The sequence below is a fragment of the Neopsephotus bourkii genome, unplaced genomic scaffold (genome assembly GCF_033783945.1).
Source record: "Neopsephotus bourkii isolate Nb327-2 ecotype Australia unplaced genomic scaffold, CSIRO-AGI_Nbou_v1 NB_1234, whole genome shotgun sequence".
NCBI classification, from domain to species: domain Eukaryota; kingdom Metazoa; phylum Chordata; class Aves; order Psittaciformes; family Psittacidae; genus Neopsephotus; species Neopsephotus bourkii.
The window spans coordinates 3,503,024-3,526,345 of record NW_026901719.1 but is presented as its reverse complement, the minus strand read 5'-3'; the positions used below and the strand labels follow the sequence as shown (position 1 = coordinate 3,526,345).

The 23,322-nt window shown below is 44.5% G+C and overlaps 1 protein-coding gene across 2 annotated transcripts in view; it reads right to left on the bottom strand.

The window, feature by feature from the left end:
• RAI2 (retinoic acid induced 2) overlaps positions 1–17,518 on the bottom strand; it is a 44,248-nt gene extending 26,730 nt beyond the window's left edge. The window contains exons 1-2 of one of the 2 annotated variants that reach the window (XM_061364491.1): positions 17,365–17,515; positions 16,586–16,773 (exon numbers count right to left, since the gene is read on the bottom strand). The gene's annotated coding sequence lies outside the window, so the exon portion shown is untranslated. Of the gene's footprint in view, positions 1–16,585; positions 16,774–17,364 lie in introns of both variants that reach the window. The other variant, XM_061364490.1, reaches the window with a different exon arrangement.
• Positions 17,519–23,322: the final 5,804 nt, after the last annotated feature.

The window sequence follows — 23,322 nt, the reverse complement described above, 5'->3', positions numbered from 1 at the left end:
GCCTCATCCTGCTTATTTTTCTTTCCATAGTGACCAATCTCCTCCAAGCTGCAGAATTCCCCTCCTGTTTCTCCCCTACACAACCAACTCCTTAACACTATTCCCAGCTATCTGTAGCATTGTGCCATTATTTTCCTGACATTACCAAATACTTTCTCATCTGAAGATGGCATTATTTATATACAATTATATATCAAAGGCAATTTTCCACCATCTTATTCACTGCTGCCCAAGAATAAACCATGTAAAGAAAAAAGATCAGATGCCGGGACCACCTTGGGGGATGCCCCAGCCCACAGTTGTTACCTCTTGGCAAATGCTGCCAAGAGGAGCACTTTCACTCTCAAGTCTGTAGAGGCAAATCAAATAAATAGACATTGTGAGTTTGAGCCAAAAAAATCCTTTCTGACAAGAGTCACTGCTATTCATATGACTAGTCTCATTAAGATCAATGAGAACTGGAAAAGCTGCAGGACAGAGTGTGCGTGTGTCTCCTGGCTGAGATGTTCAGCTGCAATTTTCCTTGTGAAGAGGAACCAATCCTCTGTCACTAATGCAATACACATAGTGGGATTACTGGTCAGCAACTCACTGGATACCACTTCCAACAGTGCTATAGTTAGCAAGTACTCATTTACAGTAATTGTTACAAACATCAGAATTAGCAGAGAGAGATTTTCATTTTATCTACACCCATACATACATAAAAATACCACTTTGTACAAACCCAAAGTATGTGAGGTCAAAGCTAATGGGCTAGCTTTGTCGAGCATCTCAAAAATCAAATTAACTGCAATCAAATACATGGCACAACTCAGGGTTCATTTCATTACTATCAGAAAATTCAATCTCTGAAATCTTAGAATATTAAGCTAAAGCAATGATCTTTCTGTTAAAGTTCTTTCTTTTTTTTCATTTTAAGGTGAGAAAAAGCTGGTGGGCACGGGAAAGGTGGGGGTGGGGAATCCCTATGGATACTACTGAAAGCTTGGCAAACAGTCAATCAATTACTCTTATAAAAGGGAAATAAAAAAAACCTCATACTAAAATACACATTTCAAACACATACTAAAATACATTTTGAAGTATAAATTCTACCTCTTGCATCTATTTCTACATCATGCTTTTTCTTGCAAAGATTAAGTACAGACACACATGCACATAGAAATGCATATACATATTTAAATTCAAAATACAAATCCATTAGGGAGCTATTTAAATCTGCTCATTGCTGCAATAACTAATCATCTTCTCTCTGGGCCTTACTGTAGGTGGGGGAGTCAGAAGGTCACTGCGCTAACTGCAGACATTTTCCTTGTTTTAATGAAGCTGCTGTTTTTGGTTTATTTTACAATAAGCACCCTTTAACTTTACTGCAAGACCTAGCTGTAGAATACTCACTGCAGTTTCAGCCTCCTTTTTTACCCCTCCTCTCCAAGATTCCCATCTAGGTTTCTCTGCAGGAGTCAAGTGTGGTTTTAGTAAGGCAGATAAGGCAGGGCTTCTCAACTGCTTTTGATAGAGGTGCGGTGGTCAGCTCTTACTGACTTTCTGCAGTACTGCAGCTACAGACCGTACAGACAATCTTGCTTTATGAGCATGCACCAGGCAGGAAGTGGGCCTGGAAATTTCCAGCCGGTGGTGTTTGATGCACTGTTTGAAAAGCTGCACGATGTGCATATAAAGGAAACGAAGGAGAGCCTTTTTTGTTGTTGCCACTGCTAACCCGTCAGGCTGCAGACACTACACACACCTAGGAATGCCTGCTCAGAAGCCATTTTAAGAATTAGTATGTCTCAGCAAAAGGGAAAAAAAAACAATCTTGGTTATTTTGTGCACGTGAGAAGGTGCTGCAGATCAAAGATCCTTTTATAGATGCTTGGAAAAAATCACATGGGAGGTAACTAGCCGCTAAATGATTTCACTGTCCCTGTCTTACGTAAGCAGCCACAACACATATACACTGCATGCAGTGCACAGCTGCACTGATATACAGCAACCTCACAAGGGGATGTGGAAAAAAGGAAGCAATCACGGGCTGGTATCACGTACTATCAAGGTTTTATTGATACCAGCATAGAGCAGCTGCATTACTAATTAATGGATGCTCACAGGCTACACACATCCTTCCAATCAAGTGGCAATAAAACCAGGTAGCCTTCTTCACCCTCATACATAAATTACTCCAGCTACTTACCCTCCTCCCTAGTTTTGGGGGCTTCTGCACACCCTCCCTTCATCACCCCACACCCACACCAGCAAGATATATTCCTTTGCTTTGGGATCAGGGAGTTGCACACTCACAGCCCTGCTCAGGAGCTTCCCATGTGGGTTGGAGCGAGCTGCTCTGAGCCAGGTTTGTAATGCAGGCAGGGTCCAAACTACACAGTAAGAGGTCTGGACACACATCACACCACTCCTCCCCAACCCCTGTTTCCCCCACCCCCACCCCCCTGAGCTGTCTCTGTATATGTGGACACAAAAATAATATTGGGTTTAACATCTCTCTATGCCTCTTTTCCTTCCTATCCAAGAGGATGACATCCCCCTGCCCCAGGGGAGTGCAGTGACAGTAAGCGGACCAAAGATGACAAGAAGGTTCACATACTTTGGCAATGTCTGAACCTACAGCAGATGTCACCAGCCCTACAAAAAGCTCGAACAGACTTTAGTCCTTACAAAACTACCGCATACACGTACCCACACCCAGGTGTTCCTGACTGTGGATGCAGACTCCAGGTCGCACCCAGCTGCAGCAGCATCAGCTGCAGAACTGCTCTTGGCAAGGACCGGCTAAGGAAGACAGGTCCCACCTCCTGCTGAAGCACTGCCCCTGAGCATCCAGAGCTGCGTGGTATTTATCACGATTTCACATCTTTCTGATCATGGCAAAGCTCTTGGGGACTCTGAAAATAAAGCTATGCACACACACAGAGCTTCAAAAATCTTACAGCTATAGCATTACAATCAGAGCATATGCCCTTACTGCATGTAAGACTTCACTATATGCTTAAATTCTGACTTCAGTAGCACATACAGATTTGCTTAAATTTCATTATGTACTCAAGTGTCTTTTCTCAATAGATAAGCTTTCCTGCACAAAACCTTAACTGTATACTAGCCATTTGTTTTATAGTTACCCAAATAATAACGTCTTGCCTTTCTAAGTACAGCACTGGGCCACCTCCACTGTAGGGTATTATCTGTTACATATGAATAGAAAAGCAGGTAGAAATTGGGGCAGGCACGAATTTTAGTTAGCTATCTGGAAAACATGGACAATGACGGGCAGATGACATGGCTGCACACTGCAGTGTTATTGGAGTGCTCCCAAATTTTTGCCTGCTAGATAAGCACCAGTGGACAGCTGTAACACAGTACTCAAAGGAAGGTGAGGAAAGGACAATAACCCACATCACAGAGTTCTGCATTTTATATTTTAAATGCAGCTACAGGGAACTGGCATCCTGTGATGTTAGGCTCTCACCGCACATACACTGCTTTAATTCCGATGACCTTGCTGAATTAGGAAGCTAAATACAAGTTAAACATCCACCTCCTCTCCTGTACGCCTGTCATGAGCAGACCGGTTTTTGCTGCTGTTTGGCTGATCTGTGTTTCCTCCCTGCTCCCCATCTGCAGTTCCCCAAAGCACATTCTAACAACAGTTTGGCTTGTTTTTCCAAATCAGATGCTGCTTACATTGTGAATTTCATGCATTTTCTTTGTTGATAGGACTTAGTGATTGCTTCATTTTAACCCTCTAACTTGGCAGAAGCTGGAGACTGGCCTGGACCTGCTGCCAGTTTGTATTCTGGGTCTGCTCCCAGTAGGCAACAGACATTCAGGGCTTCTGGAGAGTCATATGCAATACATCGATTTAATCAAAATCACATGCAAGTTTCACTCTTTAAAGCAGAACTTAAACAGTCAAACAATTAACTACTTCTTTAATTCTTAAGGTCTTTTTTCTTCCTTAATTTAAAATGCTCGAAGAGAAGAAACAGACTGGCATTGTCTTTCAGTCTTTTGCTGGTGGCAAAGCAGATTATTCCTATCATATACTGCAGAGGTGCTGTCAAATGCTGTTCCAGGCTATGGGCCAAAACCTACCCCCAGTCCATGTGCTCAGCTCTCACTGGCATCAGTGGTATCTCCACCATGGACTGACAGTAGTAAATGGGCAGAGATGTGCTGGCTGCTCAAATAGCACGATCTATGTGCTGAATAATTCATTTTAAACTGTTGCACAGATGTCAAAATGTTATTGCTGATTTCTAGCCAGCAGAAATGGGTGTTTCTTCTCCCAGTACGAGTGTGTCACTGTCTGTAATGCCAGAGAAGATCTGGGGGAGGTCCCAGCAAGGCAGCAAAGCCCATACAAGGCATGCCTATGAATGCACAATTAAAATGCTCAGTACAGGCCACCTTTCACTCTCCTTATTAGGATTCTCCTGTGGATGCACTCACACATTGCCTCAAAAAAAATTCAGAAAAGCAGCTTAAAACATGCCACAGTTACACAGGTTTGAGTGTACAGGGCTCCACCACCCACTTCATCCCTTTGGATTTTCTGTAAAGTTCCACAGAAAGCCTTCAAGTACAATCTGAAAGTCACAGCCAAGTTCAGGTAATAAAATAAACCCAAACAGAAAAAACCTCTGCCTCTGTAAACGAGAATTAGTACATCTATCCTACAGGATCTGTCAGCCTAGCCATGGCCGGAGCCCCATGGTAGAAATCAAAGATCTCCTGCCCCTCAAAATCAAGGAAGAGAAAATGAGTTTTCCTGTGTTTTCCCTTTCACTAAACCTGTGCTAAACCAAGATGGTCCAGGGGCTGGCTTACCCATCCAGCCACCCAGGAGGTGGGCTCCAGCCACTGATGGCCAGCAGCCATCTCCAAGAGCAAGGTGGGACTGCCGCCTGCATACGGGCTTGGGTGCCATCACGAGGGGTGGCTGAGGGTGACAGAAGAGATGGAAGGGAAACAGGAAAGGTGCAGGAAAGCCATAGGTTTTGAATTGAGATCAGGGACTGGTGATCTCTGATAAATAATGCTTGTAGATGGGCTTTTTCATGTCAGCTGGTCTGTGTGGAAACAGACCTAGGCTTAATGAGGTCTAATTTGTTTTAAATCCATAGGTTTCTTTTTAATAATTAACAGTCCCATCACTCAGCAAAACTATCCCTTACCCCTGACTACTTGCTATTAGGAATGAAATTTACTGTGAAATACTGTTAAAAGGTGGAAAGCAAGTGACATAATTCAAGTTTTAATTAAAAAAATATATATATCACACCAAGCCAGAGCCATAGAAGGAATCACAACCAATAAGAGAAAAAAACCTCCACTCCAACCCAGTGCCTACTCTTCCCACTTTATTCTTTTATGCTATTTGAATTCTTGTAATTGGTTTCTCTTACTGGATGCCCTGTGTCCAGATAAGGTTTTCTCTCTGCGATTCCAGGAACTAGAGAATGTGTCGGCATCATTAACATGAACATTACACATGCTCACATGTGAGGGTCCAGGAACTACAATTAACACATTAAGAAATAATAACTGCCAAGGGAGCAACGAAAGATAAACAGCATGGAGCTGATGTAGCAAGAATTCTGCTTGGGAAAGGGCTGTCTCTTGGGTAACAAGGCAAGAAGGAAAAATCGAAGAGCTGTGCAGCACTGCCCATTTACCAAAGAAATCCCCCAAAAGAGCTGAATGACTGTTTATACATTCATTTGTTGAAATTAATTTCACTAAAAGTATCACTGGCTTTAAACTAGATTTAAGAAATTGGGAGGCTCCTGTTTACACAGAAATAATGACTGTCTCCTGTTGGAAAGCCTAAACCTGACGCGGTTTTTGATATTTGAAAAATTGAGATTATGGGGGGGGGGGAATTACTGTGGGTCTGTTGTTTTCTTGTTCTATTTTTTTTAACAGAAGTCAGAAATATATATAAAAAAAATACATTAAAAATAAAACCACAACTTTTTCCTGCTTGTTGGCATCCATTTTTGATTGCCTGTTTTGGGGTTCTTTTTTGTTGTTGTTTTTTAATGCAATTGAAAGAATTAAGTTACTTTCCCAAGGGCTTTCACTGAAGAAAGATCTTTAGATTTCAAAGTCTTCTATTTAAAGCTTCCAGCTTGAAAATGTTTTGTCTGAGTACTCCTGCAGAAGCTACATAACAAAAGCCTGCAAGAGCATGCCCACCATTAGGACATACATTTTCATCACTGCAACCAACAACACTCAAGGACCACACTGGTTCTTTTGGATACCACTCTTGACTTTTGTTATCGCCTCCAGCTGGACGAGCTGAAGGCCTTAATACCTTATTTACCACTGAGATTAGGAGTTTAAAAATTAGGATGGCACAGGTGAAGCTTATGAAATGCATTGTCTCTCTCACTTTGAGGCTGCATAGCCACAGAAAACCCAACCAAAAACCCTGTCATTATAACCCTTTCCCTACATTCACTCCAATCCCTGTGAGGGAAAAGGGAGGCAGAACAGGCACAGGCACGAGGGTAAGATGAGCAGCCCTGCTCAAGATCAACTTTTGGGGAGAGAAGGATAAATCCCTCTTGAGCTGTGGCAATGCCTGTTACCGATTTTGGGGCTGGAGCGCAGGGTTTGTGTGACAGGCATGATCCCCCATGCTGCCTCCAAGCATCGCTCATCAGTCAGTTAAGACATTTCAGCAAATCACACGGCACTTTGTAAAAACATAATTGTTTTTATTTTCCAATTTTCCATGTTTTGTGTAGAGTGCTGCAGTGTTCAAGCGAAGTGAATAAAAGCATAAACAGTAAGCACCATCTGGAGAACATTCTTCCAGCATGCTGAGAAATAGCAGCCGCCTGTGTGCTACCTGCTATAAATAAATGCCATTAAAAAATGACCAAAAAATTGTTTGTTCCTATTTCATGGAACTGCAGCCAGATAAAATTTCCCTCAACCCTGTCTTCAGGTGCCTGCCATCTCCACAACAAAAACCGTGAAGATGCAGATGTTTGTTTCTCACTGCTTTATGTTAATATGGGTATCACTAACAGACTATCAACCCTACACGTTATTCTAATAACAGCAACCAAGGCTGCCACTTAAGAGTAACACATGAACAAGACGTTCAAAATCCAAATGCTTTTCAAACTGTACCAGGTTCACAATATGGTAATATCCCTCAGCCGGCTAGCAAGAGAATGGGTAAGATTATTCTTGCTCTAAACGGATGGTGCATCAGTTTGGGAGGAAAAAAAAAAGAAGAAAGTCGATAATTTATTTTCTGTCTAGCACAAAGCCGCTCCTATCTCCCTCTCTGCTGACAAAATACAGACCAAGTTGGCTGTGGGGCTGCGATGAGGCTCTGTGAAGGGTCGTCCTTTGCTGTGTTTGTTCAATCACTGCAATTAGAGCTATGCAAATAATGAAATTGTTTGCTACGGTGGCCAGGCTGGGGAGAATAAAAAAATCAAAAAGAAATGATTGGGTTGAGCAATTTAAGAACTGCATTTTCTTTTTTTTTTTTTTTTTGTAAAATGAAAACATAAAACTGTTTTGTTTGTTCCACTCAGAGGGCAGCGAAGCCTTGAAAGAATCCATTCAGTTTGAAATGAAAAATACATTTTCTCACTGGAACAAAGCGTTTGAGCATTTGACATTTTTCCTTTTTTTTGTTTGGTTTTTTTTTTTGTCAGGCCAACATTTTCAGCACTCAGAGAGGGATGCTTAGAACAGCTTACTGCTTGTTGGGTGAGGGAGGAAAGGATTTGTCCGCCCTTTATCCTAACCTCAGACACATCTCAGGCTTTCAGCAGGGGCAGGGTTGAGCACTGCAGCTTTCTCCCTTGAGGAAGCCACCACCAGCCCTCTGGTTCCTCACTGCCCAGTGCTCTGCTCTGGGCAGCCCTCAGCTCAGGGAGGCCAAGGGGCATCTTCCCAGTCCCCACTGTGGTGGGGACTGACATGCTGCCTGCCAAAAGATGCTGGGTAGGTATGGCTACAGGAACAGCAGCATTGCCTTCTCTCCATTAGCAGTGGCCCAGCCACAGCCTAAATGTCTAAGTAACATCACTGATGCTTGGCAAACACTTCACTCCACTTATATCCATGGCACCCTAATGAGGTTGGTATCTGGCTTCTGGTTTTCAGAAGAGGCTATTATGATCTCAAGCAAGTTAGTGAAAAAATTAAAAACCCAACAGAATAAAAGGACTAAATCCACAGTGATTAGGCTGCAGAAATGGACTGGGAAAGCCTCAGGCAAAATGTGACACATACTTTGGGCACCACAAGATGCATGCTTCCCTCAGAGGCAGGGATGCCTCTTTCTCCTCGAGAAAGGGTTCAGCTCTTGGCACTGAAACATCTTCCTTTTTCAGTGCTTCAAGGCACACTCCATTTGGGTTTCAGGTGGGAGGGAGGTGGACACACATCTCAAGAAGGAGGCTGAAACCACTCACAGACCTGGAAAACTGCATATCCCTAGGCTGAGCACCCAGTCTGGATGAAGCACCTGCCTTGAGTCTTCCACAGCTGTAACAATTTACGATTATCTATTAAGAAAACAACAATGACCTAAAGTCAGAATGACTCAAGGCTGCGTGTGGTTCTTCCCAGGATGGCACAGCCCCTGTGGTCCACGTGAGGCCAACGTGTTATTTGTGGTACAGCATGAGGCTGAGGTGGCCAGAGGCTGTTCCAGGAGACAGCCTGAATCCTCACCGATGAACCACCAGCCACACACAGGAAGAAGGATTTGAAGGATTTTTTGGGGTTTTTGCTTCTTTATTTTTCTTTTTTAACCTTGGATTAGTAAGTGTCATGAAGGGATGAGAGCGAATCTGTCTTGTGAAACAATACCCACAAAAACAAGCAGGGTCCCTTGACGGAGAGGGTGGCTACGACTCCCAAGGCACAAGGTGCATCACCAGCCTAGCTCCCCACCATCATTTCAGGCAAGAGTGGAATTGTCGGACATAGATTCAGTCGTTACCTCAAGCTATGCTGCTTTTTCCAAACCCACAGCTGTCATACACTGGTGTGTTCACAAGGCAGCTCCACTGAAGCCTTGCTTTTGACTGGGACTGGCCACCATTCCCACTGGAAGCAAAGGCATCATTCCCACCATATTTTATATTCTGTTTTCACAGTGACTCAATGTGCCAGGAACTGTATGAGTAGGGATGAGGGTACAGTCCCTTCTCTGATGAAATCATCATCTCAAGCCCAGCAAGGGCAGGAAATTATAACGTGGTTATGGTTCTCATCACCTGCATTTTCCTAATATAAATATTTTAGCTACTTTTATTTACACAGGCCACTCACACCAGTTAAATGAGATACTTTGCAAAGGGATACTTCAGCTGTCTGGAAATTAAGACATCGGACTACTGATTTTGTTAGGATGAAGATCTGCCTAGATGAATAAGGTTTTCCTGGAGCAGGTGTGCAGGGAAGGCAGGTGGTGGGAATGTGTCTGTCCGTGCATGCACGCAACCGTGCATGTGTGTGTATGAGGGGGAGGGTTGTTCTTTGTTTTGTTTTTGCCTTTGGTCAAGTTCAAACAATGTGCAGTAACAAGAAGTAAATGTCATTTTCCTCCCATCCATCTTAATTTGGCATCCATTTTAAAGCTTACCTTTGACCTTTTAAAATGTTAATACACTTAAGCAGATATAAAAACACAAAGCTCCTGGAAAAATTAATCACAGCCATATCATGATGCTAGCCTAAAAATGTAACATCAGTTGTTTTGCTCTTGCATTTTAAGAAACATTTGTCCAATGCAGCAGCAGTAACTATGCTACAATTAGGTATTATTTCCTTTTCAAACAAATACCCACGTTAAGTGCTACCACAAAGCCCTGTCAGCATGGCCAGCACAACCTGCTACGAATTTGTTTTGTTGGGTAACTGCCTGGAACAACAGAAAAGGTCCTGAAAAGGACCTTGATAAGTCACTTAACCCATCCTCCTGCCCCAGGCAGAACTGGCTACATCTAAACCCTTCCTGACAAGAAACCTTATTTAGACTTCCTAAAAGTAGCAGCCTTAAATAGAACTGGAAAAGATTTTGCACAGATCAGAATCTATAACATAAATACGAAAATAATTCATGTATGTGCACTACGTATACAAATATGAAAATATAAAGAGACAACCCTGACCTAAATGATAACTCTCCCACCTCTGACCGCCTCATACCCTTTAACCAAAGGGTTCAAAACAGGAAACGCTAATAAAAACACCTCCTTCCTTTTTAAAAATGAAAGGCTGCTAACTTGAGAACCTCAGCTCCTTGGAAATGCAGCAGCACCTCTTCTCAAGAAAACCGGTTTCAGAAGCATCAGGTCCCAACATATTTGGGCTTTCATGCTTCAAAGCAAAGAGCTCTTCAGTTCCACTGAAAGCAAATAGGAAGCAGGAGTGTTGACCAGCCTCTCTGGTAACCAAAGCAAATCTAAGATGTCTGGAGCCTGATCATGATCAAGGGCATCCGCCTTGCCTGTTGACTTAACTGTTTCAGGTGGGAGGCTGTGCTAAGTCCCTCCAGGATGGTCACTGCACAGCTCTGAGGTTACATGCTATGAAAACAGGGATCCATGACACGCAGCCATACGCTGCTTTCACTTTCTTTTGTGTAGCATCTGATGGCATCCAGGGCTACCCCCATCAATTCAATAACGCCCTTTAGAAGACAGAAAGCTATGGTGACAGCCCAAATGTATCCTGAAAGCCAAGTGCTGGTTTCATGGCTAAAAACAGCTGCTACCCAAGCATCCCAAAAAAATCCCTTAAACACCTAAATGGCAAACCCAAACCAAAGGCAGATGCATCCCCTCAGTTGCTTTCTTCCACCTATCAACATTGCTTTGGCTCCAGCACAACTGTAGCATAGCCAAGCAGTCTTCCACAAGCTGAACACCTGCTTAGGTACAACTAAGTGTGAGGGCAAATGTGAGATACTGAGCCTGGCACCACCAATCCCACGAGGGAACGACACCTTTTCACGTATCCTGCACTCACAGTGCCGAAGAGCTGTAACGCGGAGCCCAGTTTCTTCCATCACGGAAACCTTGTGAATCCACCCTAACCACCCATAGGTCCTCCCATAGTGAAATGGCAAAAGGTAACTCCCTCCACTCCCTAGAGATCAGAGATGATTTAACAGCATATCATGGCTACAAGAACAAGGCTTTTCCATGTATTCCTTATTTTAGGATACACTTCTGCAAGTACACATGTGTGTATCTGCCTGCATGTATATATATTTACTTACATCTACACACCACATGCTGTCTCTGGTAGAGAGCATCCTGTCCCAAAGAGACCCTTCGCTATCACACCTGGAGACCCTCCAGGGCTGCAGATTCATGCTTCCACTGATCTTCCACTGATGTGGCAGGAATGTTTGAACTATGTGATCTTTAAAGTCCCCTCCAACCCCAACCACTCTATGCTTTTGTGATTCAACTGCTCTTCCACGGAGCTTGTGGAAAACTCTCCCCCAAGGTCAACAATCTTACGTAGTGGGTCCAAGGGGCTTGGGACCTGCAACAACTGTCTCCGAGAATCCCAAAGACAGTTATCCAATACAGTAACACAGGCAAGATTCTTCCAAACAAGAATCATCCTTATCATTTTCTTCCCTGGGAAATACCAATAGAGGAAGGTTTTTTTTTGGTGGGAGAGTACAATAACCTATACCTGTACATACGTTCCTATTTCCTTCTGGCATCCACACAGCACCCCACAGCCTGGAGAGCAAGGCTTAGCCACACACAAGCAGCCCTCTTCCCCTGCCTTTCTGTGGGGCAGAACCCTGGCCAAGAGCTGACTCTTGATCTCCAGCCCGTCACCAAGGCCAGAGATGAAGGCATCTATTACTGAGACAGTGATGCCTGACTGCTTGTTTGGGAAAATCCTGATTAAAAACCAATGTGTTGCCCTTCCTGTTTGCTTTGCAGTGGCCTTGTGAGGATCCAGCTCTACAGCAAGTGATCCATCACCAACAACCAGAAAGATGTGTATCATACACAAAAATACAGACACAAAAATACCTCACATTTACTTAGTTTTGCATGTCTTCCATTCTTGTTGCCCTTCTGCATCATCTAGCTCAATGCCCCTCAATATGTTTTCTTTAACCTGATTAGTATATAAACATGTAAGGACCACCTGACTATTTTTTTTTAACCAAGGACCATTTTGTGCAGTATTGCCATTCAAAGGCAATCAGATTAAAGAAAATTAAACACAATAAATACACATTTCTGACTCTGCCACTTCTAACCCTGTATTATAGGGGTTTTGCTTACATGCAACAGAATACACATATGCTGTTGTTATACTGCTTGTGACTGGTTTATTCACCGACTTTGGATATTCGTGGACTGTAAGTTAAATAACACTCCTCTAGCTAATTGGCTTATTCACTAAGCATAGATGAAAAACTGATGGGTTCAAAAAGTCGCTATTGTCTGAGTCAGTCACCAACTAACTAACTTGGCCATTCAACCAGGGAGAAGTTTTCTTCTCTGAAAGGTGACAAGTAGCTTTGTAATGACTTCTATTATTTTCCCAATAAACTCTGAGAAAATAGGACATTGCAGCTAGAAAAACACAGAAAGAGAAATTAGCTGCTACTGTCATTAAGGATTTGGAAGCTGAAAAAGAACAGTTGGTGCAATGCAGCTGGAGAGGCTTTTCAGAGTAAAGTGATTATTCTCTGGCCATTAATGACTTATTTCTTGCTGAAGAAGACCTGCACTCCTTCAAATAACCTGGCTTTGCTGCAAGGAGCATGTTGTCTGCCAGGACTCATGAGAGCCATTGTCCCCTCATGGTGGCCACTGCACTTCTCCCACCTCTTTGCTTCCATGCCACAAGACAAGCACAGAAATCATTTTAATTCCACAGAGTGAAGCACACGCAGACACTGGAGGACTGACTGGTCTTCAAAATTAGCCTGACCATTGAATTTGGAGCTACAGCCTGGGATATTCAGAGGGGCACATGTCCTCAGCAGCCTTCTAATACCTAAAGGGTACTACAAAAAAATCTGGAGAGAGACTTTTTACAAGGGCAGGTAGCGACTGGACAAGTGGGAATGACTTTAAACCGAAAAAGGGTAGATTTAGATCGCACATTAGGAAGAAGTTCTATACTGTGAGGGTGATAAGACACTGCAACAGGCTGCTGAGAGAGACTGTGGATGCCCTGTCCCTAGAAGTGTCCAGGCCAGGGTGGATGGGCTTTTGAGCAACCTGGTCTAGTGGAAGGTCTCCCTGCCCCTGACAGGGGGGTTGGAACTGGATGATCTTCAAAGGTCCCTTCCAACCCAAACCATTCCACGATTCTATTAACTAGCAAAAACTAAAGGGTACTGGAAACAGGTCCAGCTGAGAGAGGTCCGGTCGCTCGCTCCTAAAGGCAGCACTTGAGTGTCGAGTGGCAGCTGTCATAGGGTTGCCCAGAACATCTGGCCACCCACAGGGCTGGCAAAATCCCACAGACATGACCCTATAACTCACCCCACCCACACTGCAGTGCTGCTCTGTATATTAAAGGAAGGCATGGATAGACCTGTTTAAGGAAAAAAAGAAAAGGGAAAGCCAGAACTAACAAGCACCACTAAATCACCCAGCAGAGCAGCTCCTCCAGAGAGTGGCCTGTTTACAGAGCTGCTTGGTGCCCTGAGAGGGATAGGCAATATTGCAAGCCCAGGAATGGAAATTCCTGAGGAGAACCAAGACAGGTTAACAATGATCCCTGGCAGCCTACATACAACCTCTTGTACTGCCACCTCCTTTTTGGGAGAATTTAGGCTTAGAGCTTTAAACAAAAAAAAAAAATAAGGAAAACTTTTTCTTCCTGAAGATTGCCTATAAAACCCAAGAAAATGCTGAAAGTGTTTTACTGTATTGTTATTCTATAGATGCCGTTTCTGGAAGGGTGACCCAGCGCAGCTGGATCTCAAAACAAAGCCACTCGTGGCTAGCACCACACACTGCCAACTGACTCCTTCCACTCAAAATAAAATAGTAATATAAAAAAGGCAAGTGCCCCCATAAAACATCATCCATCCCAATTTCATAACAGAAGTATTTGTCAGCCCCCATTTTGCTTCCTGTTCTTTGGCTGCCTGCTCTACAAAGCCACCATTTCAGCTGCCTGTGCATACAGACCAGTAGGCACACTGTGCTGCAACAGCTCCTGCATCCTCATCCTCCTGCCCACAGAGGGGATGGCCACCCCTCTCCCCAGACCCTCACCTGCAGCACTAGAGATTATTCAGGGCAAATTTTTATTTTATATATATATATATATTTACCAGTTTTTCTGGGGCACCCATCAGAGGTACTGAGCTCCTGTAACAATCACGTGATTTATGTAGAAGTAATTGGGGTTAAACTATCTGCCACATCAAACTCTTCACATTTGGCCCCATCTTTAGGACCTAGAAACATCTGAAATAAATAAGCCATGTGTCATCGAACAGGGTCTGGGCTTAATTAGGATCATTCTGGATTTTATGGGAGAAATCTTGTCCTGCCAGCTTTATGTGGCTAGCCCATCACTTGCAAGGTTATCTGCTGGGGTTTTTTATTTCCCTTTCTATTTCCCAGCAGCTTTTTCTTTTTTTTTTAAACCCTCCAACCAGCCGGATGACAACCACTCCTTATCTTTGGCTGTCATCCATGCTAAAATAAGAATGCTGTTGTTACGCCAAGGAGCTGCACCCTTCCACCTCCGTTCCATCCCAACGTGCACACAGCTGGCTGCACGGGAACGCCCGAGGTGCCATTTTCTGGCCATTTTTCTGCGATGTTGTTGCAATTTACCCTCTAGCCATGATTTGTATTTGGAAATCACACTGGGCCTCTCTTGTGCCACAGATTTTACAGACTTTGAGTGACAGACGGTCTCTGTCCTGAAAAGCTGGTGATACTCAGCCCATCTTCGCTGTCACTGCTTCCCTGCCTTGACGTAGGCTAGCTGACACGAGGGCGAGCACGCAGTTGAGCGTCGCTCGAGTGGTGCCGGGCAATTTGATTAGCAGCAGAGAATGACTGGATTAGAAGAAGGGTAGGATTAGAGATTGATGAATCACTGTGAGGCTGCTACATCGGTAAGACTGGCTTCAGCAGCAGCATTTCAATGTCAAACTGTACCCCTCTCAGAGCAGTTAGGTCCCACCTATCCCTTCAGACTGCTGTGCACAAGGGAGCTGGGGAAGGCAAAGCATTTGAGCTAGGGTCTGAACAGACAGCCTGGTATAGGTAAGCCCTTGGTGGGTCACAGGCAATGATGATGAGAGGAGAGGCAGGGAAACATGAAATGATTTGCCCAAAGCTACACTTGCAATTTGTGGCAAAGGCAGAAACGGGAGTCAGATTTTCTAAAACAAAAACAAAAAACAAAACAAAAAAAAGAGCTCTTCAGGCAGGAGATGAGCCAGCTGCCTTTCTTACATACAAATGCTTTTTCCCCCTGTAATTCACACCGCTGCAGGCTCTGCACAGCAAATGCCAGCTTCCTGAAGTTGTAGCGTGTTCAGCACGACCTGCTCTTCACGCACGTCATGCCCACTACATGACTAGCTCCATCCTCCAGCCTGCACTTGCAATGCGATTCACACGCCTTGCAAAAGCTTATCACTTCCAGTTGTGGTAGGAAGTGATCAGGTCCCTGCAAAACCCATCACTGCGGTGATTCCTGGTCTGACAGGGATAGCTCTGGCTACTGGAATGCCTCCAGAATTGAATGCATATACAGAAACTCAGCATTGCTCCCAGTTAAATCGAGTGTTTATCCCCTCCTCAAATTTGGCTTCAATCATTTCTGAAGGTGAAAGACATTTCAGTGTTTCTCTCAGAGTCCCACTGGAGCTTATCAGAGAAATGCTACAGAATTCATCAGAGACACCAGGGACAAAATAGTGAGGGGGCATTAATGGAACAGGCTGCTCTGGCAGAGCTGCACAGGCAAACATGTGGGCTGTCGGCAGTCCCCTGCACTAGTTACTGGAGTTAGATCCAATTACCAGGGCCACTTGTCAAAGTGAAAAGGAAGGAAAGGCTCTCTCAAATTTACCTATAAAAAAATGGAAGTGTGATGATTTTCTGCCCGAAACTCCAATCAGTAGCGTATTCATGAGGAAAGCTTTACTTTAAAGGTTAAGCCAATTTGCTAGTGATAAATGGCATGAAAGGTTACCCAGAAAAAAAAAAAGAAAAAAAGAAAAAAAAAGACTACTTCCTCATCGAGTTTAAATGGAAAATACCTGAAGAATTAATGGGCAACCAGATACTCTTTAACAGTACATCTCCATTAGACTATGCACAGACAGGTATTTTTTTGAATCTTGCACTGAAAGCATTATTCCTTTAAAAAGATTCCTGATGGAGAACGGCATGTGAGAAAACTAACGTGAACAACGGCCACTAAAACCAATTTTAAACAGGGGAAAGAAGAGGAGGGAATGGGAGTAGCTGCCCTGCAGCACCTCCCGGAGGGATGCATAACTTGCGGAGCTCGCACCGCACCGAGGCACCCGCCGCCACGCACGCACCGAGCCCGGCGAGGCGATGCCGGCGCCCCACGACAGCCTCCTTCAGGAAAAGCCATTACGGAAGACGCAGTTGACAGCTCATCCTCCGGGCACCCCTCGCCGAGAAGCCGGGAGATAGCGGTCGGAATTCCTTCCCAACTTCGGAAGGGTAAACCTTCATCCTCACCCTCCTCCTCGTTTCAGACAGGCTACGCGGAGGATCCCAAATCCCCCCATTATCGCCCATCTTGAAACCCACCCTGCGTTTTTAATCTCCTCCTTCCAGAGCGCGGACCCGGGTGCTTAAAGCAGCGGTGACCGGCCGCGTTTTTGTCTCCCGTGGGGCAGGACCCACGAGCCGTGGGGGGCGATGCCCGGCCGCAGCACCAGCCGCTCCTCCCCGCTCACCCACCGGCGTGGTTCCGGATAAGTTGCGCAGGGAAAAAGAGGAGGAGGAGGAAAGGGATAGGGGTGTCTCTGCCCACGGTCTCGCCCCGTCCCCCATGGTCCGCGCCCCTCCTTCTCCCCCCCCCGCAGCCCCACCACCGGGACAACCCGCACAAAGCCGCCGCCGGGCTCTCGCTGCGCCCGCTCGGCGCCACCAGAAACAATAGTCACGGGCCGAAGCGGGGACCGCGGAACCGCCGCCGCCCTGCCCACGGTACCGCAGAGCCCGGCCGCGAGTGGCAAAGAGGGGGAGGGGGGAAGATTCCCGCAAAACGCCGCGGCTCCGGCCAACCTGTCACCGCGCCGCCCGCCCGCCAGCGGCTGTCGGTGCGCAGCCGCCCAGTGGCACCTACCTCCGGTGGAAGGTGTGGCAGCCCCTAGCTGGGCTCCATGGGGCCGCAGCCGCCGCCCGCCTCTGTCAAGCCCGACCGCCGCCGCCGGGGACGCACAGCCCTGCCCTGCCCGGTACCGCGTCCCGCTCCCCCCCGCGCCGGGCGGGGCCGGGCGGGGCGAGGGCAGAGGGGCGGAGCTTTACCGCCCCAGGCCACGCCCATCGCCCTTCGCTCCGCCCCCCCCGCTGCGCTTCTGCCCCCCTCCGATCCTTCTTCCCGCTCCTGCACGGAGTCTGGGTACACATACACACACACATACACATACACGCATGGGGTAGGGACCACAGAGGGTCCCGCGTAGCTGCACCAGGCTTTGCGGGAACAACTCCGAAGCCCGGGAGGATGCTGCAGCAGGCACCGTCATCCTTGTATAATCCATCTCAGTGATTCCTCGCCGCTTGCTTGAAGTTTTGACCTTGTCTCCTCTGCCTCTGTCTCAGATTGATCACATTTATAATTTCCTAACTTTTATTTACCCCCCCCCCATTTCCCCTCATTTGAAATTTCCCCCTTTCTTTTCCACCTTCAGTCTCCTTTGTCTCCATTTTCCCATCTGACAGAGGTTCCCAAGCCCCTTTGACCACAGACTCCATGCTTTTAAATGGTTTTGTCGAGGGCAAAAGAGTTTTCCACAGGTTTCAAATCTCTATTAGTTGCCCACAGCTTATTGGAAGGTGCAACACATTAAACTAAATCCGTGGCTAGTGTTACATAACATGCCCTCGAATGTACATAAAAGATGATTGTAATTCCATCTGGATTTCTGTTGATATTAGCAAACCGCTCGAGATTTCCTCTTGCGGTTTAATGGGCTTTTCAAAACCTTCAACTACTGCTGGATCAAACAGATTACAATTTAAGAAAGGGTAAAGCACATGCACTTACGAGATGGTAGAAATTAGTGAAAGAAGGAAAAAAAAAATACTTAGTAGGTCATCTGCCTAATCCATCTTCCAAAAGAGAGTAGGAATGTCCCCCATAGGATAATTTATGGGCATTTGTCTAGTTATCTTTGAAATGCTCCAAATATGTGGCCAAACTGCTGCCCATAAGAATTTAGGTCAAGCTGCCTGAGAGTGAATTTTGTAGCATCTTGGGATTTAACATCCACTGCTGTTACGCCAAGTTTGGGGATTTGTTTATTTCTTTTTTTCCCAAACAGCACAACTGTGCAGTTGCAGTTGGCCATTTCTTTCTTGCCCATCATTATGGAAAGGTTTTGGCCATCACTTTTCCCCGGGTTGAGAGCCCAGGGACAAGACCAGCTTGGAAAATGTCAGTTCTGTGCTCAGTGTGGCCAAGAGATTGAGTCAAATGTCAGGATTTGTTTGGAGAGCAGTGGAGAGGAAAATGAATTTTATACTGGTCTGTAAATCCATGGTACACCTGCACCCCAAATACTGCTGGAGCTCTGGTCATACTACCTCGAAAAGGGCATGGTAGAGCTGGACAAAGTTTGGAGGAGGCTAGCAGTGATGGTCTATGGTTTGAAATGGCTTTCCAGTTACGTACGTCAGCCTGGAAGGGACACCTGAGGGAGGATGTGGGAGAGGTTCCTTTGCTCTTGAGTACCATGGAGGAAGTGAGCAGGGATTATTGGCCATTAAATGAAGGTAGCAGGCAGCCACTTCATCTGACCATATGGAGGTGATTCTTTGTGCAAAAACAACTGTGCAGCCTGTTGCCATCTGACAGTGGGCACTTGTGTCATTTTGAGGGGAAAATGGATGAACTTACAGAAGAGAAATACACAGACGGCAGCCAAATCACAGCTGGCTCAGAAAGGTCCCTCCACCACAAATGGTTCATGGCTGGGCTTGCTCTGTTCTCATGTTCCCCCCTTCATTTTTAGCCACCATTTACCTGCCAGCAGTGATTACTCCTCTCAGATTTAATGTCACATCTGGGTTAATTTTGTGCTGCCTGCAGCTTTCCTAATGCTTGTATTGCATAAAAATGGGTACTAAAAGGGATGAATGGCTTTCTGGAAGGCATCAGGATGATAAGGTGAAGGAGTCTTATGAGCAAGCAGAGAGACAGCTAAGAATGCTGTCAACCAAGTGGGCTGCTTGGGACAGTAGTCAGGATGTGAGGAGGAAATGGTCAATCAAAACCGTTCTGGTTTGGAAGAATGGAGGGGTTAATGTCTCAGGACTGTTATCTGTCACAAATGCTTGGATTACATTACCACCTTTCGATCAAGAATTGCAACACATGCTGTCAAATGTATTCATTAAAGTGTGTGTGGACTGCGTGACATTTTGTGTGGAATGCAGTGTGTACAGGTGTGAAATCATGAGCCTGTTGTTTTGCACTCTTGGGAAGGAATGGAGAGGATTATATTGGTGCTGATGTCATAAGCTCTTAACAGTGTAAACCTGTAATACAAAATTCAATTCTTGGCGATGTCTGCTTGTTTCAGTGGGAGAGTGGCAACACTGTGCCAGTGCATGGTCCATCATGGAAGTCGGAAGTGTCAAAACCCACTGGATAAACCATCATTATGCACTGAGTCATCAAAGAGAGAGAGTCACTGGCTGCAAACAAGTTTCTCTCAGCCTTCTAAAACACGACAGAAATAATCAAATCTAGCTGTGGCCTGAGAACAGTGACCTTAATTTAAAATCAATCAAAAATCCCTCTGTCAATGGCAGCTGATCACCCATTCACATCTCAAACTGAAGCTTTTCCAGGCCTGCTGTTGTCAGTGCTGTTAGACAAATGGGTAAGCATTATGTGTTTCTGTCTCCTCTCTTCTTCCATGTCTTTCAAATTGAGATAGCATGGCCTCAAACACTTCTCTGTGCTCCTGACAGAGGGATTTTTTCTGTGCATTGGTTTCTAAAGCTGTACAGGTATGACTCAGCATGGCTGCTTTATCCATTTGGCTTCTCTGGAATTTACCAGTTCAATAGTTTGTATCTTGGTACAATGCGAGGAGGGAACTTGCTTGGGGGGGGCGGGGGGGGCGTGGAGGGTTGGGGCTGACATGCAGGAGGCTAACTACATCAAGAATGAAACTATGTACGTGAGTGACCTTAGTCAAGTGACTCAAGGACGTAATCCTTTATGGTACTGATCCCATATACTGTACTCAGTGTTTATGCAGGAAAACGTATTCAGGTAGATCAGGATAGTCACCATTTTTCTGTTGGGTTGCTCTACCTCCACCTGAATCTCAACACAAATTGAAGCACATGGCACTTCTGAACTCCCATATAAGCTTTGTACTAAAGTTGGGTGGATAAGGTAACTATATAGAGAGGATCTGCATGAACTTTATGTGTTGCCTGTGCTAATAAGCATATCGGTGAGCTGTTACTCTTTCCCTTTGTGAAGCATGTAAAACAGCCAGCAGTTTCATTCATTTTGCCCTATTGATCTTGTGGAAACACTTTGATCCCGTGACCGTACTATGCAGTAGGAAAATTAATGCTGCCAGGTGTGATTATTAACATCAATCCAGCTTTAAACTGGGATCACAAATTCTATAGAAGCACCCACACTACAAATGCTGGGTGGGGAAAACCGACAGATGGGTTCACACACAGTGTCTGTTGTGAACTTATGAAGCACAGCAAGAGTGCTCATTGCACTTAAACTGGAGGCTCTGAGCATATGCAGGATTCTTAGTGACAGAAATTACCTTTAGGTTTTCCTGTAATAACATATAGGCTGTAGGAAGCCCGTGGCAAGCCTGAATTGAGCACTAAGCAGCTTTAAAATTGTTTAAGGCATTATCTATTATGAGGAAGTTTATAAAGCTCCATCTCCATTATTTGAGTTTTCACGAGGTCATAATCCACTTGACCCTCGTGGTTTATTTCATCACTATTGTCCCCCAGAGGAATTATAACCTTTACCATTACCACTTGCTAAATATATCAAGAGGTTTTAGTGATATTATCATAAATCACCAAGCTCAGCTTTGTTGCTTGTAATGTGACAATAGTACCTACTGATTTTTGATGCAGTGATTGTCAACCTGATCTACCTGTGTTTTTTAAATGACTTTATAATAAGAACATATGCTAACAATATGAACATGGTTTTTTCTTTCTTTTACATTAAAAAATTGCCTTTTTCTGAGATTGTCTGAACTTCAAGTGCGGGCTTTTTAGGCAATGTTTCTGTGATCAAATGTGAAAAATACAAACTCAAGCATATTAATATCAAGCCCAGTGACTTCAGGTAACCCCATTTCACAACTGTTTCTCATTTCACTTAAATGTATGAGTGTTTATTAGAAATCATATTGTAATTTGGTTGTCCTGAAAGCAGTTATTGAAAAGACCAAAGATACCTCAGGTAAGCCAGGTTATGTTACTATGTGGCTTTTAAAAGGGTAAGCCATAGGGAAGCTCATGAGGAGTGAGAATTTTGGATAAGAGTAATGTGTTGAATTACGTTGCTTTTTACACTTCAATCTGTTTTCCAGCAGAAAGTGGGTCCCGTGTCAAGCCCGCAAAAGAGAGTAAAGAGAATTTCCCATTAAAAACCCCAAACAAACATGCTACTGAAGCCAATTTGCACTTGCACTAAAGATCAGCTTGGATCAGAAGTTGGCTTCAAAACCATTTTGGCAACACATACCTTGTACAACAATAACTAGGATCCAGTCAAGCTGCTTCTTGCTCCAAGAAGGCTTCACTTGTGCTGTAAATCAGGCTTCCTTGCTAGAGCTGCTGGGATCCAAAAGTGAGATTCTTTGTAGCAGCACCTGCAAAAGAAGTTTGTCAGTTTGTCTGTCTGACATAATACTGAGTGGCAGGACTGGATGAGGGTATGGGGGTGTACTTCAGCATCCTCCACCTCCTTACCAGCCCGCAGGCTTGCATGGCTACAGTGTATTAATTTACACCCCAGCTAGTCACTCTTCAATCTTCATGGTCAGCAGAGAGAAATAGGCACTTCTAGGATGCCATTCATTTGACCTTTCTTAGACATCTACTTTAGGAAGAGATAAATTATTCCCCCAAATGTCTGTGTTTCCCTGTTGACCACAAAACAACCAGTAAATGGTTAGTTCAGAGGCAGGTGTCTATATTACAGGCTGTCTACATGCAATTAGGCAAATACTAAACCGAATTTTCTATGAAGCTGCTCTCACAATGGCTATCGAAATGCTTTGCAAAGATTTTGATTTCTGTATCGTGAGTGTATACAATAACATATTTTTCTTCTTCTTTTGCAGTCCTTATTTTTGAGAAGCATTATGTTAGCAGGGCCTGCATGTTTTGTTGGAGTTGATCATGTTGGTGCTCTGTTCAGATGTTTTCAGCTGACTACTGAGAAATTGGCATTTTTTTCAGTATTTCACTCTGTGACATTCACCACATCATAGAATGGTTTGGGTTGGAAGGGACCTTCTTTGGGCAACCTGTTCCAGTGCCTCACCACCCTCACAGTGAAGAACTTCTTCTTTATATCTAACCTGAACTTCCCCTATTTAAGTTTAAACCCATCACTCCTTCTCCTATCATGAAGAGTCCCTCTCCAGCATCCAATATTTGTCTGATTTAATGTAAAAGTGGAAGAAGGGTATATTTTACACCAAGGAAATGAATGCAACATTTGAAACATCTCTCATCACTATATATGACTAGAAAAAGTAGTTGAATACATACACATTTTTGTTTTTATTTGATCACAGGGAAAGATTTAAATACTATTAGTAATAAAAAAAATCTATGGCAGTGAGAGTCACTGTACTGCCATAAACCCACTGAGCCCCTGTGCAGTACATCTCAGAAAAGGCCCAAGGCTCAGATGTCTGTCTCTATGTTCTTGTATTCCCAACAAGCAGTGAATAATGCATTAGTTTTGCTTCAAGCATCCTATTTTGAATATGCTTTAGCCAGAATTATTAGCTTTCATGTAGTGTATACTGTTAATGGAGATCATGCTCTGTGCCCATCT